At 38.5% G+C, this 20,398-nt stretch overlaps 1 pseudogene; it reads left to right on the plus strand.

Annotated features, from left to right (window-relative positions):
- The first annotated feature begins 4,237 nt into the window (after nucleotides 1–4,237).
- On the plus strand, nucleotides 4,238–8,746 carry LOC107636508 (uncharacterized; annotated as a pseudogene).
- The last annotated feature ends 11,652 nt before the right edge of the window (nucleotides 8,747–20,398 follow it).

Raw genomic sequence — 20,398 nt, forward strand, 5'->3', positions numbered from 1 at the left:
CGAGTGCAGCCTCGCATTCGCACAACTCTCTGTTTGAGATGTATTTTTGCAAAAAATCTGGGTGACACGGTCGCATGGTTGACACGATCGCGTGGATGGCCTATTTCCAATATGACGCAGACGCGTGGGTGACGCGTTTGCATGGGAGGGCTTGGGCTTCCAGCACGAGTCCAGCCCCATTCCAGCTTAACCTTCGGCCATGCACCCTTGTGACGTCAATGTACATGGCACGCGGCCGCCTGGGTAACGCAGTCGCGTGGGAGGCCAAAGTTCCCATGTGACGCGGACGCGGCGGCGACGCGGTTGCGTGGGTCGACTTGTGCCACTGGCACGTCTCCAGCCACGCTCCAGTGTGACTCTCTGTTCGTTTTTATTTTCTCCCCTCTCCTTGCGACGCGGACGCGTCGCTGATGCGGTCGCGTCGCGTGGCATTTTTTTATCTGAAAAGAAAATGCAGAATGCAGTGTTAATATGAATGTGATGCAAAACTCCAGGTTCAATAGAATAAAATAAAACTCAAAAACAAATAAAACTAAATAAAAATGAAAAAGGAACGATCATACCACGATGGGTTGTCTCCTACCTAGCACTTTTAGTTATTGTCCTTAAGTTGGACATTTGGGGAATCCTTTGTTATGGTGGCTTGTGCTTGAACTCATCCAGGAATCTCCACCAATGTTTATGATTCCAATGTCCTCCGGGATCCCAAACTAGGTGCAGAAAGCTTTCAAGTAAGTTAAAGCAAGTGACCAGGCCCCAAGAATGGTGATTTCTGGGATGAATTCCGTGGTCCCAGACCTTGGCTTTGCACCCGTCTTCTTGTTGATCATCATTTTTCCACTTGGGTAGTGAACAGTCGGAATTCTCACTGAGACATCCAAACAGCTTCCTAGACCCATTCAGTTGAGTTTTATACCAACCTTTGCATTTAAACTTAAAGCTTCCAACCATAATGAACCTTGCTTGACAATTCTTATCACTGGCCATCTTCTTCTTACTCTTAATGCCACAAAGAGCTCTAAGTTGACCATCTGTCTCCAGTAGCCTATATTCAAGTGGGATTAGAAAGCTATGGGATATGAATTTTACCCACTTGAATGTTGTGAAGGATGATGGCAACTTAGGGGAGGGGTTTCCAACAACTTTGGCAAGGTAATTTCAAGCTCCACTCCCTTGTGCTCTTCTTTGACATCTTCTACCTCTTGATCAACCTCTACAAAATCTTCAACCATGATCTGCCTTGGAGGTTGTATGCTCTTCTCAACATCAACATCAAACACCGTGGAAGGAGGCTCTGTGACTGGACTTTCCAATGGAGGTATAACATCTCTTAAGTCTGCAACCACTTCTTCCTTTTTAATAATTACTGCTTTGTCCAGTTGTTTAAGTATAAAATCGTACTCATCCTTGATGTTTTTCTTTCTATGACAACTCCTTTCAACTATTCTTTCATCTTCAAGGGTCTCTCCTACCCTTACCTGTAGGGCCTCCTCTAGCTCTTTATGAAGTATGGATTCACGAAGATGATTCCTTCTTTCCTGTTCCATATCAATAGCATAATTGGATCATCTTGCTCTTGGATTGATGGATGTGGGTGCTCTTCCATGGATGGTGGTGATGGGATGGAGAGATTATTCTATTGTTGACAAGGAAGTGCACTAGAGCTTGAGGGTTGATTGTTGAAGGTATTTGGTGGTCTGATTTGGGTGAAGAGAGCTTGTATAGTAGAGTTTAGATCGGCAAGTGCTTTCTCCATGGAGGTTTGGGGTAGATAGGAGGGTTCATTTGGTTCATAAGGTGGTTGGTATGGTGGATGAGGGTTAGGGTCATATGGAGGTGAATGGTGGAAAAGGGCTTGTGAGTATGGTGGTCCCAAGTTGTGTTGAGGAAGTTCATAGGCATATGATGGTGGTTGTTGATAGTCCATTGGAGGTGGTTGTTGCCATGAGGGTTGATCAAATCCTTGTGGCTCCTCCCATCTTTGATTGTTCCAACCTTGATGCCTGTTCTCATTGTCTTCCTGTAACATAATTGTAACCAGACTCATAGCCAAAGGGGTGAGAGTTCATAGTAGTAAATAAAAATTAAAAATGAAAATAAAAATAAAAATAAATTTAAATTAAAAGGTTATTTAAATTTTTGAATTTGAAAATTAAATTTTGAAATTTGATTTTTGAAATAAGATAAGATAAGATAAAAATTTTAAAAATAAAAATCTGAAAATTTTTTTTTTGAAAAAATTAATTAAAAATATTTTTAAATTTAATGAGGAAAGAGAAAAATAATAAAATGACACCAAATTTCAAATTTTTAGATCAAAACGAAGAAAACAACTAAGAACAGCTTGAAGGTCAAGATGAACGTGAAGAACAACTTGAAGATCAAGATGAACACTAAGAACAAATTTTTGAAAAAATTTTTTTTTAATAATTAAATAAAAACAAATAACCTCTTAATTTATGAAAAAGTAAAAATAAAAACAAAAATAAAAACAAATAAACAAGCAAAAGAAAAATATTTACAATAACCAATAATAAGGCACACGTTTGCAATTCCCCGGCAACGGCGCCATTTTGACGTTAGGATTTTTGCCAGTAAAAAATTTCATAAAAATAGTCGCGTTGTAGATATAGTCTCTAAACCGACAGAAATCCTGATACATGCTCGGAAAGACAACAGGGGCATTCTAAGACACAAGGGCAGAATGGGAATTTCACACTTCCAGAGGGCCCCATCACTAGAGCACATGCAAAGAAGCTCAAGGAGAGCTTTGGGAACCTGGCAGCGCTTATGCATATGGAGCTACATCAAGTTCTAACCAAGGAAGAATGGACAAGACCCATTGGGTTAAGTCAGGACAGCAAGAAGCCCAATAATGCTTTCCGAATTCAGTGGGAGGCATAATTTATCTTTAAATTTTGAAAATTCTAGACTTTTGTTTTAGTTTGTTATGTGGTCAAAAGTTGTTAGAAGACTTGTTTTATCTGCTATGCTTAGTAGTATTTTTAGGGATTTTTAAATTTAAATCAAATCTGATCTAATCTAATAAGATCAAATCTGATTTAAATTAGTTATCATATCTTTAGGATTTTAAAATTTAAATCAAATCTGATCTGATCCAATAAGATCAAATCTGATTTAAATTAGTTATCTTATCTTATCTTTTATCTAGTTTGTTTGAGGTCTATTTAAACACCTTCTGGTGAGACAATTTACATAACTTTGATGAATAAATTTTCAGTTGCTGTTAAGCACGTTTATTATGTGAGAAGTGAGGTGAGTGATTTGCTTCGCTTGTTGCATGAGGAAGATTGAAGGATCCAACACTAAGGTGATCTGCGTGGTGGTTTCTTTCAGTTTTCGTCCCTCTGATCTAGGTTGTCAAGGACAGGTTCTTTGAAGGTCTAGTAGGGAATCCTTTCCGGTGACCTAGGTTGCTAAGAACAGGTATCTTAGAGGTCTAGTAGGAAAAACCTTTATCTTTTATATTTCCGCTGTGTCTCTTTTTTTTGGCTAATAAATTCCTCTTTTAATCCCATTCTTTTCTGGTCCCCCTTCCATTAGGATTTTACTACTTTGAATGTATTCAACCCTTTATCTATCTTTTTTTTTATTTTCTTATCATCTGGTATCAGTTACAGGTCGTAGGTAAATTCTTATTTATCTGCACGTTCCAGGATTTTTTTTTTAGTCTCTTTAGTTTTCTCTATAATTTCTGCAAATTTACTTTAAAATAAAAAAAAATGATATTTTTTCTTAAGTTCTATTACTGCAATTTCTGTTTATTTCAGTAAAAAAAAAACAAAAAAAAAAAAAACAAAAACAAAAACAAAAACAAAAAGCAAAAAAAAAAACAAAAAAACAAAAAAACAAAAAAAAAAAGAAATTTTAAATTTTCTCCTTGTTTTATCCTTTTCAATTTTCTTTGAGTTCCAATAAGGATTCAATTTTGCTAGTTTTGTCCTCCTAGTATCACTTCTTGCGTCCTTTGTCACATACTTTACTTATCCTCTTGTTAAGTTGAACATCTCTATCATTCAGATTATCTTAGTTTGGTGTCTCAATTCCTCATCTTCCGAAGTGCAACTTGTTAAAGCAATCCAAGAGTGGAAAAAGGCAAGAGTGGTGAGCTCAACAGAGGGTAAAAGCCACGTACTGAGTGAAACACGAGTGTCCTACTCTGAGTGATACACGTGAGAGGAGTGTTGTAAGGCCTTTTCTTTTTACTGGTTCATTGATGGCTAACACTGAAGAGAACCCCGATCCGCAACTAAATTTCTGCATCGACGCACTTACTAGCATCCTTACAAATATTCAACAACGTCTTGATGACATGGATTCCCGCATTAACTCTTTCTCTCCTAAGCGAAAAGCACGGTCACGAGAATCTGTTCATAATGATTCTACGGAGTCTGAGGAGGAGCCTTCATCCAGATCCCGGCCTCATAGACAATCGGCAGATGTTGATAGTAACCTTAATGCTATCAAGATGCGCATCTCAGAATTTAAAGGCAGAAGTGACCCTGAGGAGTACCTGGAATGGGAACGAAAGGTGGAGCTCTTATTTTAATGTCATAACTACTCTAATGTGAAAAAGGTAAGACTAGCAGCTGTCGAATTCTCGGATTATGCCCTTGTCTGGTGGGCCGAGCTGGACAAACAGAGGAGGCGGAATGACAAACCACCAATTCTGTCTTAGGAGAAGATGAAGAAGGTCATGCGACAACGGTTTGTCCCTTCTTACTACTACAGGGAGCTACATCAATGGCTCCAACGGTTATACCAAGGTTCTAAGTCTGTAGATGAGTATCATAAGGAGATGGAAATGCTACTAATCCAGGCAAACATCGAGGAGGAGTATGAGGCTACTATGGCACGTTTTTTAAGTGGGCTGAACCGAGACATTGCAAATACTGTCGAACATCTCCCATATGTGACTATGGAAGACTTGGTGAACCTAGCTATCAAGGTGGAAAGACAGCAAAAGGGAAAAGGGCTGCGTAATTCTACTTCAAGGTGGGATTCGAGAGGTGCTAATTTCGGGGAGAAGACTGGATCCAAACCTACCGAATCAAAGGAGAAGCCCACAGAGCAGCACAGGAAGACACACACGCCTAATTCCATTTCTAAACCTCCTGCACGGTATCGTGATATTACCTGCTTTAAGTGCCGCGGATTAGGCCATTATGCTTCCGAGTGACCAAATAAAAGGACCATGGTAATTAAAGCAAATGATATTTTCTCAGAATCTGATAACTCAGATGGGTTTGAAGACATGTCACATGCGGATGATGCTACAGATCATGAAGTTATAGTTGAGTATGCTGTTAGTGGCGAGACCCTTGTTACTAGGCGGATCTTAAATGTACAAGCCAAGGACGATCGTCTAGAACAGCGAGAGAACATCTTTCATACAAAAGTTTTGTTGGGAGATAAGGTTGGACTCATGATCATTGATGCTGGAAGTCATACAAACGTTGCTAGCTCTACGTTGATCACAAAGTTGGGGTTGAAATGCACCAAACACCCTAACCCTTACAAACTGGAGTGGCTAAGTGATGTGGGTGAATTGAAGGTTATGAAGCAAGCCCGCATACAGTTCTCTATTGGGAGATATAGTGACGAGGTACTTTGTGACGTGGTTCCCATGCAGGCTTGTCATCTACTTCTAGGCCGTCCATGGCAGTATGATAGGAAGGTGACCCATGATGGTTTCACAAACCGATACTCTTTCACCTATCTTGGGAAGAAGATTACCCTTGCACCTTTAACACCTAAAGAAGTGTACCTGGAGCAACTGAGCATGCGCAAATCTACTACAGAGTCTTTAGGATGTGAGAAAATTGAAAAACAGGAGGGTAAAGAGAGAGCTCTGAGAGATGAAACGTGTGAGAAAAAGAGTCAGAGTCTGAGTAAAAAAGAGAGTTTTAAAAGAGAAACATCTGTGGAGAGTGAGAGTGCTCACAAAATATGTTTTTATGCAAAAGAAAGGGATCTGAAGCATGCTAGTTTAAGAAAAAAAGCATTGGTGTTAGTACGATTTAGAGAGTCTTTACTTTCTACCATTGAAACTAACCATGACCTGCCTAGTGCTTTTATTTCACTCTTGCAGGAATTTGGCGATGTCTTTCCAGATGAGCTACCCCCAGGTTTACCTCCGTTACGAGGCATTGAGCATCAGATTGACTTTGTTCCCGGATCAAGCATTCCTAACCGGCCAGCTTACCGGACCAATCCTAAGGAGACAAAGGAACTACAATGGCAAGTCGAGGACCTTTTGGCTAAGGGTTTTGTGAGAGAAAGCATGGGTCCTTGTGCTGTTCCAGTACTGTTGGTACCAAAGAAGGATGGCTCATGGAGGATGTGTGTTGACTGCAGAGCTGTAAACAAGATTACGGTAAAGTATCGCCATCCTATTCCTAGACTTGATGATATGCTTGATGAATTACATGGATCTGTTGTTTTTACTAAAATAGATTTAAGGAGTGGTTATCATCAAATACGAATGAAGCTTAGTGATGAATGGAAAACAACCTTCAAAACTAAATATGGTTTGTATGAGTGGTTAGTTATGCCATTTGGTTTGACTAATGCACCTAGTACATTCATGAGATTAATGAATCATGTTTTGCGAGAATTTTTAGGTAAATTTGTGGTTGTTTATTTTGATGATATCCTTATCTACAGTAAATTCCTTGATGATCATATTTTGCATGGTCAATCTGTTTTAGAGGTACTTAGAAAGGAAAAATTGTATGCTAATCTCCAAAAGTGCTCGTTCTGTCTAAGTAAAGTCGTATTCCTAGGTTTTGTGATAAGTTCTGCAGGGATTGAGGTAGATGACGAGAAGGTGAAGGCTATTAGAGAATGGCCCACACCTCAGAGTGTCTCTGATGTTAGAAGTTTTCATGGTCTTACGGGTTTTTATCGGAGGTTTGTTAAAGATTTTTCTACTATTGCTGCACCTTTAACTGAAATCATCAAGAAACATGTTAACTTTAAATGGGATGACGAACAAGAAATTGCCTTTAACACCTTGAAAGAATTATTGTGTTCTGCCCCCATTCTTATTTTACCGGATTTTTCTAAAACTTTTGAAATCGAATGTGATGCTTCCGGAATTGGTATAGGTGCTGTTTTAATGCAGGAAAAGCAAGCAATCACCTATTTCAGTGAGAAGTTGAATGGATCCCGTCTCAACTACTCAACTTATGATAAGGAGCTTTATGCCTTAGTGCGAGCTTTAGAAGTGTGGTAGCATTATTTGCTACCTAAGGAATTTGTGGTACATACTGACCATGAATCTCTCAAACACTTGAAGGGTCAAGGGAAGCTAAACAAGAGACATGCAAAATGGATAGAATTCCTTGAATCCTTTCCGTACGTAATCGCCTATAAGCAAGGTAAGGAGAATGTGGTTGCTGATGCATTATCTAGAAGATATTCATTAATCACAACCCTTACTTCTAAACTGTTGGGTTTTGAGTGTATGAAGGAATTATATGCATCTGATTCTACTTTTGCCTCTATCTATGCTGCATGTGAACATGGTGCACATAACAAATTCTACAAGCATGATGGTTTTCTTTTTCGGGGTAATAGGATTTGTGTACCTTCTTGTTCTATTCGGGAGCTACTTGTTCTAGAATCACATAGTGGGGGTTTGATGGGTCATTTTGGTGTGCATAAGACTTTGGATATTTTATCTGAGCATTTTTATTAGCCCCACATGCGTAAAGATGTCGAAAAATTTTGTGCCAAATGCATTACCTGTAAACAAGCTAAATCTAAGTCCTTACCACATGGTTTGTATACTCCTTTACCTGTTCCTGTGCATCCATGGGTTGATATTTCTATGGATTTTATTCTTGGTTTGCCTAGAACTAGGAGAGGTCGAGATAGCAATTTTGTTGCGGTAGATAGATTTAGTAAAATGGCTCATTTTATTGCTTGCCATAAAACTGATGATGCCACAAATATTGCTGACCTATTGTTTAGAGAAGTTGTGTGCTTACATGGTGTTCTCCAAACTATTGTTTCTGATCGTGATGTCAAATTCTTAAGTCACTTCTGGAAAGTTTTGTGGAGTAAGTTGGGAACAAAATTTTTATACTCAACTACTTGTCACCCTCAAACTGATGGTCAAACTGAAGTAGTAAATAGGACATTGGGAACCTTGTTGCGTGCTATTGTTGGTAAGAATTTGAAAACCTGGGAAGATTGTTTACCTTTTATTGAGTTTGCTTATAACCGAACAATCCATTCTTCCACTGGTTTTTCGCCCTTTGAACTTGTCTATGGTTTTAATCCTCTAACTGTCTTAGATTTAATGCCTCTACCCTTGAGTGATCTTATTAGCTTAGATGGAGTAAGCAAGGCTGAAAAAGTTAAAGCAATACATGCAAAGGCTCGTGACCTCATTGAGAGAAAGAACAAAGCCACGGCAGAAAGGATTAACAAGAGCCAAAAGAATATAGTCTTCGAACCAGGAGATTGGGTTTGGGTACATTTGCGGAAGGAGAGATTTCCTACTCAGAGGAAGTCTAAACTTGATGCTAGAGGGGATGGCCCATTCCAAGTGCTAGAGAAGATCAATAACAACGCCTACAAGATTGACCTACTAGCTGAGTATAATGTTTCTGCCACTTTCAATGTTTCTGATCTCTCTACTTTTGATATGGACACAGATTCGAGGACGAATCTTTTTGAGGAAGGAGGGAATCATACATGCTCGGAAAGACAATAGGGGCATTCTAAGACACAAGGGCAGAATGGGAATTTCACACTTCCAGAGGGCCCCATCACTAGAGCACATGCAAAGAAGCTCAAGGAGAGCTTTGGGAACCTGGCAGCGCTTATGCATATGGAGCTACATCAAGTTCTAACCAAGAAAGAATGGGCAAGACCCATTGGGTTAAGTCAGGACAGCAAGAAGCCCAATAATGCTTTCCGAATTCAGTGAGAGGCATAATTTATCTTTAAATTTCGAAAATTCTAGACTTTTGTTTTAGTTTGTTATGTGGTCAAAAGTTGTTAGAAGACTTGTTTTATCTGCTATGCTTAGTAGTATTTTTAGGGATTTTTAAATTTAAATCAAATCTGATCTAATCTAATAAGATCAAATCTGATTTAAATTAGTTATCATATCTTTAGGATTTTAAAATTTAAATCAAATCTGATCTGATCCAATAAGATCAAATCTGATTTAAATTAGTTATCTTATCTTATCTTTTATCTAGTTTATTTGAGGTCTATTTAAACACCTTCTGGTGAGACAATTTACATAACTTTGATGAATAAATTTTCAGTTGCTGTTAAGCACGTTTATTATGTGAGAAGTGAGGTGAGTGATTTGCTTCGCTTGTTGCATGAGAAAGATTGAAGGATCCAACACTAAGGTGATCTGCCCGGTGGTTTCTTTCAGTTTTCGTCTCTCTGATCTAGGTTGTCAAGGACAGGTTCTTTGAAGGTCTAGTAGGGAATCCTTTCCGGTGACCTAGGTCTATCTTAGAGGTCTAGTAGGAAAAACCTTTATCTTTTATATTTCCGCTGTGTCTCTTTTTTTTTGGCTAATAAATTCCTCTTTTAATCCCATTCTTTTCTGGTCCCCCTTCCATTAGGATTTTACTACTTTGAATGTATTCAACCCTTTATCTATCTTTTTTTTTATTTTCTTATCAAATCCCTTCGTACAAACGTTTTGCTTGTCACAAGTAACAAACCCCTTTAAAATTGATAACCGAGTATTTAAACCTCGGGTCGTCTTCTCAAGGAATTGCAGGGAGGTATGTTCTTATTATTGGTTATGAGTTTGGTTATTGGGGTTTAGGAAGTAAGGTGGGAATATGTTATATGACAAATAAAATAAAATAATAATAATAAAATCTCTTGGAAAGGTATAAGAATTGGAATTCCTATCCTAGTTATCCTTATCAGGTGTGAAGAGAATTGGGTTTTAATCCCACTTGGTCATCCTTTATTAAACAGAGGAAGGTTAAGTGGACTGATCAGCTTGATTCTCAAGTCCTAGTCAACTCTTGTGGAGAGACTAGTGTTAGAGCAATCCTAGCTCAAGCAAAATCTGCCAATTTCAATCACTTGACCAAAGCCAAAAGGGAGAAAAATATCTAAATTAAATTGAAAGCAATCTTAAATAGAGCAAAGCAATCTTAAATCTGAATTACCTCAAATAACATTAATTAAGAAAATTATATGTAATATGGAAGAGTTCATAAATTAAATAAAAATAAAGAACCTGGGATTGAGAGTCACTCCTAAAAACTAAGAGAAGTCCTAAATCCTAATCCTAAGAGAGAGGAGAGAACCTCTCTCTCTAAAAACTACATCTACTCCTAATATTGTCAATATGAGAGCCCTCATTATGAATGGATGCATTCCCCTACTTTATAGCCTCTAATCTGTGTTTTCTGGGCCGCAAACTAGGTCGAAAACAGCTCGAAAATCGCTGGAGAAGAATTCAAACACGCTGATTTTCGTCACTACGACGTGGCCGCATGGATCACGCAGTCGCGTCACCTAGCGTCAGAGAAACTATGGCATATTATATATCAAATCGAAGCCCTGGATGTTATCTTTCTAACGCAACTGAAACCGCGTCGTTTGGACCTCTGTAGCTAAAGTTATAGCCGTTTGAGTGCGAAGAGGTCAGGCTGGACAGCTTAGCAATTTCTCCAACTTCTTGTATTCCTTCCACTTTTGCATGCTTCCTTTCCATCCTCCAAGCCATTCCTGCCCTATAATCTCTGAAAACACTTAACACACATATCAAGGCATCTAATGGTAATAAGAGAGGATTAATAATAAGCAAATATAAGATCAAAGGAGCATGTTTTCAATCAAAACACATAATTAGGAAGGAAATATAAAACCATGCAAATATGAATAAGTGGGTAAAGAGTTAATAAAAACAACTTAATTGAGTACAAGATAAACCATAAAATAGTGGTTTATCAGCTCTGCACTGAGAGAGATGGTTGATGCACTTCATGTTTAGAATTGTGCTTCCTTCAACTGAGGTAGAATGAGCATTATGAACGTTGAATACAAGACAGTCCTCATTTAATTGCAGAACTAGTTCTCCTCTGTCTACATCAATCACAGCATTGGCTGTAGCTAGGAAGGGTATTCCAAGGATGATGGATTCATCCTCTCCCTCCCCAATATCCAAGGTTATGAAGTCAGCAGGGATATAAAGGTCTTCAACCTTCACTAAGACATCCTCTACTAGTCCATAAGCTTTTTTCATGGACTTGTCTACCATCTCTAGAGAGATTCTTGCAGCTTGTACCTCAAAGATTTCTAGCCTCTCCATTACAGAGAGAGGCATTAGGTTTATGCTTGATCCTAGGTCACACAGAGCCTTATCAAAGGTCATTGTGCCTATGGTGCAAGGGATTAAGAAGTGTCCAGGATCTGGCTTCTTCTAAGGTAACTTATGCTGAACCAAAGAATTAAGCTGATTGGTTAGCACTGGAGGTTCTTCCTCTAATGGCACTGTGCTAAACAACTTGGCATTCAGCTTCATCAGAATTCTTAGGTACCGAGCAACTTGCTCTTCCCTAGTTTTCTCTTCCTCATCGGAGGAGGAGTACTTTGCAGATTCTATGATCTTCAACCAAGCATTCAAGGGAACTTCAATGGGTTCCTCATGAACCTTGAGTTCTATCTGTTCTTCAATAGGGAAGTTCTCAGTGGGATAAGGGTTGTCGACTATCCCTATTGTGGCGTTCAACGTCTGAACTTGTGTTTCTTTGGGCGTTGAACGCTCAGCTTGAATACCTTCACTGGCATTCAATGCCAGTTGTTGTGCCTTTGTGGCTGTTGAACGCCCAGTAAGGACCTCCTTACTGGCGTTCAACGCCAGAATTGAGGGCTCATTGGGCGTTGAACGCCCAGTTACTTCCCCACAACTGGCATTCAATGCCAACTTCTCTGCCACTTTGGGCGTTGGACGCCCAGTAGAAGTTTCCTTACTGGTGTTCAACGCCATGTTAGGTGCCAATTTGGGCGTTAAACGCCCAGTAAGGCCTTCCATACTGGCGTTCAACGCCAACTCATCCTCTTTAGATTCGGCCTCAGCCTCTGTGGTGATGACCTTGCACTCTTCTCTTGGGTTTACTTCAGTGTTACTAGGAAGAATATTAGAAGGAGTCTCAAGGATTCTCTTGCTTAGCTGACCAACTTGTACCTCCATATTTTTTATGGAGGACCTAGCTTCAGTTATGAAACTATCAGTGGTCTTAGAGAGGTTGGAGACTATTGTGACTATGTCAGAAAGGCTCTGCCTAGGAGTTTCCAAGTGTTCCTGAGAAGATGGGAATGGTGGTCTGTTGTTGAACCTATTCTGGGTTCTTCCACCTTGATTATTATTGAAGCCTTACTGAGGCTTCTGTTGATCCTTCCATGAAAGGTTAGGATGATTCCTCTATGAAGAGTTGTAGGTGTTTTCATAGGGTTCTCCCATGTAATTCACCTCCTCTAGTGAAGGTTGACTTGGATCATAAGCTTCTCCTTCATAGGAGGCTTCTTGAGTGCTGTCAGTTGCAGCTTGTGATCCAATCAAATGCTGAGAGATCATATTGACCTGTTGGGTCAAGATCTTGTTCTGAGCCAATATGGCATTCAGAGTATCAACCTCTAGGACACCTTTCTTCTGAGCTACCCCATTGTTCACAGGATTTCTCTCAGAAGTATACATGAATTGGTTATTTGTAACCATTTCAATGAGTTTCTGTGCCTCTGCAAACATTTTCTTCAAGTGGAGTGATCCACCAGCAGAATAATCCAAGGACATCTTGGATATCTCAGATAGACCATCATAGAAGATTCCTAGGATAGACCATTCTAAGAGCATGTCAGGAGGATACCTCCTGATCAGTTGCTTGTATCTTTCCCAAGCTTTATAGAGGGATTCACCCTCTTTTTGTCTGAAGGTTTGAACTTCCACCCTGAGCTTGCTCATCTTTTGGGTGGAAAGAACTTGGCCAAGAAAGTATTGACCAACTTTTTCCAAGAGTACAGGCTTTTCTTAGGTTGAGAATCCAACCATATCTTAGCTCTGTCACTAATAGAAAAAGGGAAAAGCATCAGTCTATAGACCTCAGGATCCACTCCATTGGTCTTAACAGTATCACAGATCTGCGAAAATTCAAATAAGAACTAATGTGGATCTTTCAATTGAAGTCCATGAAATTCACAATTCTGTTGCAAGAGAGAAACTAACTGAGGCTTTAGCTCAAAGTTATTAGCTCTAATGGCAGGTATAGAGATACTTCTGCCATAGAAGTCAGTAGTTGGTTGTGATGAGCGGATAATTTATACGCTTTTTGGCATTGTTTTTAGTATATTTTTAGTATATTTTGATTAGTTTTTATTATATTTTTATTAGTTTTTATTTAAAATTCACTTTTCTAGACTTTACTATGAGTTTGTGTATTTTTCTGTGATTTCAGGTATTTTCTGGCTGAAATTGAGGGACCTGAGCAAAAATCTGATTCACAGGCTGAAAAAGGACTGCAGATGCTGTTGGATTCTGACCTCCCTGCACTCAAAGTGGATTTTCTGGAGCTATAAAAGCCCAATTGGTGCGCTCTCAATTGCGTTTGAAAGTAGACATCCTGGGCTTTCCATCAATATATAATAGTTCATACTTTGCTCGAGATTTGATGGCCCAAACAGGTGTTCCAAGTCAGCTCAAGAATTCTGGCGTTTAACGCCGGAACTGGCATAAAAACTAGAGTTAAACGCCCAAACTGGCACAAAAGCTGGCGTTTAACTCCAAGAAAAGTCTCTACACATGAAAGCTTTAATGCTCAGCCCAAGCACACACCAAGTGGGCCCGGAAGTGGATTTTTACACTAAACACCCTATCTTACTAATTTTCTGTAACCCTAGGTCACCAGTTCACTATAAAAACTACTTTTAGTGATTCATCTTATACCTCATGACACTCTATACATTTCTTATTGTATTCTCTACGGCATGAGTCTCTAAACCCCATTGTTGGGGGTGAGGAGCTCTGCTGTTCTTCATGAATTAATGCAATTACTACTGTTTTCCATTCTATCACACTTGCTTCTATTCTAAGATATTCATTCGCACTTCAACTTGATGAATGTGATGATCCGTGACACTCATCATCATTCTCACCCATGAACGCATGCCTGACAACCACCTCCATTCTACCTTAGATTGAATGCATATCTCTTAGCCTCATGATTCAGATCAGAGTCTTCGTGGTATAAGCTAGAATTATTGGCGGCCATTCCTGAGATCCGGAACGTCTAAACCTTGTCTGTGGTATTCTGAGTAGGATCTGGGAAGGGATGACTGTGACGAGCTTCAAGCTCGCGATTGTTGGGCATGTGACAGACGCAAAAGGATCAATGGATCCTATTCCAGCATGATTGAGAACCGACAGATGATTAGCCGTGCAGTGACAGCGCATTTGGAATGTTTTCACTGAGAGGACGGGAAGTAGCCATTGACAACGGTGATGCCCAACATAAAGCTTGCCATGGAAGGAGCCTTGCGTGCATGAAGAAGAAGATAGTAGGAAAGCAGAGATTCAGAAGACAAAGCATCTCCAAAGCCTCAACCTGTTCTTCATTACTGCATAACAAGTATTTATTTCATGTTCTTTTACTTTCTACAATTAAATCTGAGAATTATTGATATCCTGACTAAGAGTTACAAGATAACCATAGCTTGCTTCAAGCCGACAATCTCCGTGGGATCGACCCTTACTCACGTAAGGTATTATTGGACGACCCAGTGTACTTGCTGGTTAGTTGTGCGGAGTTGCAAAAGTGTGATTGTAATTTCGTGCACCATGGGTATAGTGAAATCACCCAGAACCTTCCTTGCATCTCCTTCATTATTCAGTTCAGCTACCATGTCTGTACTTTCAGTTTCTTTTTCGAAAAGTTCTGTAAGATCTCTTCCAGAGTGTTGTGCTTTAACTTGTTGCAAACGCTTCCTTAGAGTTCTCTCAGGTTCAAGATCAAGATCTAAGAGAGGTTCTTTATCCCTGTTCCTGCTTATAAGCAAGAAAAGGAAAACAAGAAAAAAGAAGAATGGGAGCTCTATGTTCAAGAACATAGGACTCCCTGTGAGATGTGAAGAAGAAAGAAGAATGAAGATAGAGAGGAGAGAAGAAAAATTCGAATAAAAGGGAACAAGAATTCGAAAATTAGAAGTAAAAAGAGAAAATATTTTTATTTTTATTTTATTTATTAATTAAATTTGAAAATAAAACTAATTAACAAAAAAGATTAGAAAATTAAAGTATGATTTTTGAAAAAGGAGAGAGAGAAAGAGAGAAGATATTTTTGAAAATTAGAAGAGAGAGAAAACAAGTAACTAACTAAGAAAGATTTGAAAATAAGATAAGATAGAAGATTTGAAAAAGATTTAATTTTGAAATTTTGAAATTTGGATTTTGAATTTTGAATTTTAAAATTTGAAATTTGAAAATTGAAATTGAATTAGGATAAGAAAGATTTTGAAAATTGAATTTTAAAACTTGAATTTAAAACAAGATAAGATAGAGAATTGAAAAAGATTTGATTTTTGAAAAGATTTGATTTTGAAATTAAAAACTAAGATAAGATAAGATAATAATTTGAAATCAAATGAAAGATAACAAAAGATAAGAAAAATATTTGAAAAAGTTTTGAATTTTAAATTTTAAAAGAAAGATAAGATAAGATAGAATCAAATTAAGAGAAAAGATTTCAAAAGATTTTAAAAAGATAAGATTTGAAATTTGATTTTTGAAATTAAGATAAGATAAGATTTTGATTTTGAAATTAAAATTTAAAATTTTATTTGGAATTTTCAAAAATTAAGGTAAAAAGATAGAAGTGATATTTTTTTTAATTTTTTAAATTAATGAAGAAAGAGAAAAACAACCAAAAGACACCAAACTTAAAAGTTTTAGATCTAAGGACACAAAAATTCGAAAATTGCAAAGAAAAACACCAAAAGACACCAAACTTAAAACTTTTAAGATCAAAACAAGAAAAGAAACAAGAACAACTTAAATACCAAGAAAGAACACAAAGATGATTTTTAAAAATTCAAAGCAAATAAAGAACAACTAAAGGACACCAAACTTAAAAATTGACACAAGACTCAAACAAAAGACACTATTTTTGAAATTTTTTGGAAAAAGACACCAAGAAATTTGAAACTTTTACCAAGAACAAGAACTAAAGACTCAAACAAAAAGATAAAGATTAAAAAGAAAACAAAGATTTTTGAAAAGATTTTTTATTTTTTTTATTTTTTTCGAAAAAGAAAAATAAAAAACTCAAACAAAATAAAAAACAATACCTGATCTAAGCAACAAGATAATCTGTTATTTGTTAAATTCGAACAATCCCGGGCAACGACACCAAAAACTTGGTGCATGAAAATTAACTCCGCACAACTGAACCAGCAAGTGCACTGGGTCATCCAAGGAATACCTGAGGTGAGTCAAGGTCAATCCCACGAGGATTGTTGTTTTGTAACAAGCTATGGACACCTTGTAAATCTTAGTCAGGCGATTAGAAAAGATACTTTGTTGAGATAAACACATGAAACATAAATAGGCATGAAATTACTTGATTTGAGTGAAACCAATGATAAGGGAACGGTTGAGGCTTCGGAGATGCTTCATTCTTCTGAATCAACCTTTCCTACTGTCTTTCTCCAACTGTAAGTGATTCCTTCCATGGAAGGCTGTAAGTGATCAATGTCGTACGGTCGCGGCCGCTGAATCTTCCTCTCTAAAGTCGAATGCCAGGTTTAGTGTGCGCCCAATCTGAATAAGGGTGAAGCTCTTGTAGTTCATCTCCTTGATGATCCTACTCAAAACGCCACAGACAAGGTCAAATCTTCCGTATCAGAGAATGCTGTGTCTTTGGTTCTAGCCTCTACGATGAAGACCCTAATCTCCTCATACCTCCGCTGAACTGGTGTCTCGAGAAGTCCCTAACGAAGTCGTAGATTAGCCTTCTAAGAGATGTATAATCAAGCTGGTGGTTCAGTGATCTCTGGTTAGGACTCCTTCTGAACCCATGTAGAACGAAGATGATTGTCACGGATCATCCCATTCATAAGGTTGAAGAACGAAGATACATCTTAAAATAGAGTCACACACGATTGAATAGAACAGTAGTACTTTTATTAATCCTTGGAAATCAGCAGAGCTCCTAACCTATACCTAGGAATTATAGTGACTCAAACTCTACATAATAGTATTCGAAAATATGATATGCTGGAGAGAGATCCTAAACATGGTTGATATTCTCCTATATATACTAGTCTAGTAACTGAGGATTACAGAAATATGATAAACTAGACTAATAGTGCGAAAATCCTCTTATGGGGCCCACTTGGTGAGTGTTTGGGCTGAGTTTGAGTGTCTCCCACGTGCTAGTGTCCCTTAGGGGCGTTGAACGCTGGCTAAGGACCCCCTTTTGGGCGTTGAACTCCAGTTGCTCCCTTGTGGGCGCTTGGTGCACGAAATTGTGATCATCAATGGCGCCAACAGCTTGGTACGCACAATTGTAATCTCAACTCCCTGTCACAACTCCGCACAACTAACCAGCAAGTGCACTGGGTCGTCCAAGTAATAAACCTTAGGTGAGTAAGGGTCGATCCCACGGAGACTGTCGGCTTGAAGCAAGCTATGGTCATCTTGTAAATCTCAGTCAGGCAGATTCAAATGGTTATGGAGAATTGATAATTAAAAGATGAATAAAATATAAAATAAATATAGAGATACTTATGTAATTCATTGGTGAGAATTTCAGATAAGCGTATGAAGATGCTTTGTTCCTTCTGAACCTCTGCTTTCCTATTGCCTTCATCCAATCATTCATACTCCTTTCCATGGCAAGCTTTACGTCGGGCATCACCGTTGTCAATAGCTACTTCCCGTCCTCTCAGTGAAAATGTTCCAAATATGCTGTCATCGCACGGCTAATCATCTGTCGGTTCTCGATCATGTGGGAATAGGATCCATTGATCCTTTTGCGTCTGTCACTACGCCCAACACTCGCGAGTTTGAAGCTCGTCACAGTCATCCCTTCCCAGATCCTACTCGGAATACCACAGACAAGGTTTAGACTTTTCGGATCTCAGGAATGGTCGCCAATAATTCTAGCCTATACCACGAAGGTTCTATTCTTAGATTAGAAACCCAAGAGATACACATTCAAGCTATTGCAAGTAGAATAGAGGTGGTTGTCAGGCACGTGTTCATAGGTGAGAATGATGATGAGTGTCATGGATCATCACCTTCGTCAGATTGAAGAACGAGTGTATATCTTAAAGAAGAAATAGGATTGAGTTGAATAGAAAAACAATAGTACTTTGCATTAATTCATGAGGAACAGCAGAGCTCCACACCTTAATCTATGATGTGTAAAAACTCTACCGTTGAAAATACATAATAACAAAAGGTCTAGGCATGGCCGAATGGCCAGCCTCCCAAGGTGTGAACATACAAGTTCCAAGATGAAAAGTATGATCAAGTGTGTCCAATACAATAGCAAAAGGTCCTATTTGTAGAAAACTAGTAACCTAGGGTTTACAGAAATGAGTAAATGATGCAGATTCCACTTCCGGGTCCACATGGTGTATGCTTGGGCTGAGCATTGAAGCTTTCACGTGTAGAGACTTTTCTTGGAGTTAAACGCCAGCTTTTGTGCCACTTTGGGCGTTTAACTCCAGCTTTTATGCCAGTTCTAGCGTTTTGACGCCAGAATTTCTACGCTGACTTGGAATGCCAGTTTGGGCCACCAAATCTTAGATAAAGTATGAACTATTATATATTGATGGAAAGCCCAGGATGTCTACTTTCCAACACAATTGAGAGCGCACCAATTGGGCCTCTGTAGCTCCAGAAAAGCTACTTCGAGTACAGGAAGGTCAGAATCCAACAGCATCTGCAGTCCTTTTTCAGCCTCTGAATCAGATTTTTGCTCAGATCCCTCAATTTTAGCCAGAAAATACCTGAAATCACAGAAAAACACACAAACTCATAGTAAAGTCCAAAAATATGATTTTTATTTAAAAACTAATAAAAACATAATTAAAACTAACTAAAATATACTAAAAACATACTAAAAAGAATGCCAAAAAGCGTATAAATTATCCGCTCATTGATGCCAAGGCATCTTAGGCTAGTTTCACTAGCCTTTTTCTTTTATTTTTAGTTGTTTTATGCATTTTCTTGAGCCTTAAGTAATCATTTTGGGCCAAATAGTCATGCTTGTCTTAAAACATTCAACATGAAGATTTTGATGCAAATTCCATGAGTTTTTAGTTATATTCCTTGAAAGCTATGAATGGAAGAATTCTCATGAATTTTTGCAAGACTTTGATGCAATTGTTTGGATGATTTCAGGGAAGAAGAGGCTAGGCAAGGAAGCAACAAAATCAATAAAGGAAGCTTGAATATCACATGTGGAGTTTAAGATCCAGTTTAAGCCTAAACTGGAGCTTAAACGCCAGAATCATGAAGGCTAAGAAATGCTGGAACTGGCGTTTAACCTCCAGTTTAACCTTAAACTGGAAGTTAAACGCCAGAATGAGAATTTCACCAAGGAAGCATTTCCACGTTTAACCTCCAGTTTAACCTTAAACTGGAGGTTAAACGCCAGAATTGAGAAATGAACCAGGATGGCTTTCCTCCATTTCCACGTTTAAGCTTCAGTTTAACCTTAAACTGAAGCTTAAACGTGTTCGACAATTCCACACTCCAGGGTTGCCTTCTTCCATTTCCACGTTTAAGCTTCAGTTTAACCTTAAACTGAAGCTTAAACGTGCTCGAGCTTGTGCCTCCAGGGAGTGCCAGCGTTTAAGCTCCAGTTTAAGCTTAAACTGGAGCTTAAACGTGTTATATGGAACAGCTTGACCATGCCTTCTTCAAACATAAATAACTTGAGCTACAAAACTCCAAATGAGGTGATTCAAAATGCATTGGAAAGAATACATCTAGAGCTTTCCAAGCATATATGGCATGCATGGTGGATACTAAAAATTGAGGGAGAAAACAGCCCCGTAATGTGCATAGAAGAGCATAGTACCAACATGCAATCAGGCCAGCTGACCTCTTCACCTTCCATGGAGTATAACTCGAGTTGTAGAACTCCAAATGATGCGCTTCCAGTTGTATTGGAAAGTAGACATCCAGAGCTTTCCAACGATGTATAGAAGTATGGGGTGGACAATGCAACTGAGCTCCCAAAATTGGCATTTTCGAGCACGTTTAAGTGACTTAAACGTTGGCTTAAACGCTGTCAAACCAACCAGCAACCTTGTCACCTTCAATCAAGCATAACTTGAGCTATAGAGATCCAATTGAGGTGCTTCTAGTTGCGTT

The sequence above is a fragment of the Arachis ipaensis genome, chromosome B2, assembly GCF_059453495.1.
Source record: "Arachis ipaensis isolate K30076 ecotype BB chromosome B2, ASM5945349v1, whole genome shotgun sequence".
NCBI lineage: Eukaryota > Viridiplantae > Streptophyta > Magnoliopsida > Fabales > Fabaceae > Arachis > Arachis ipaensis.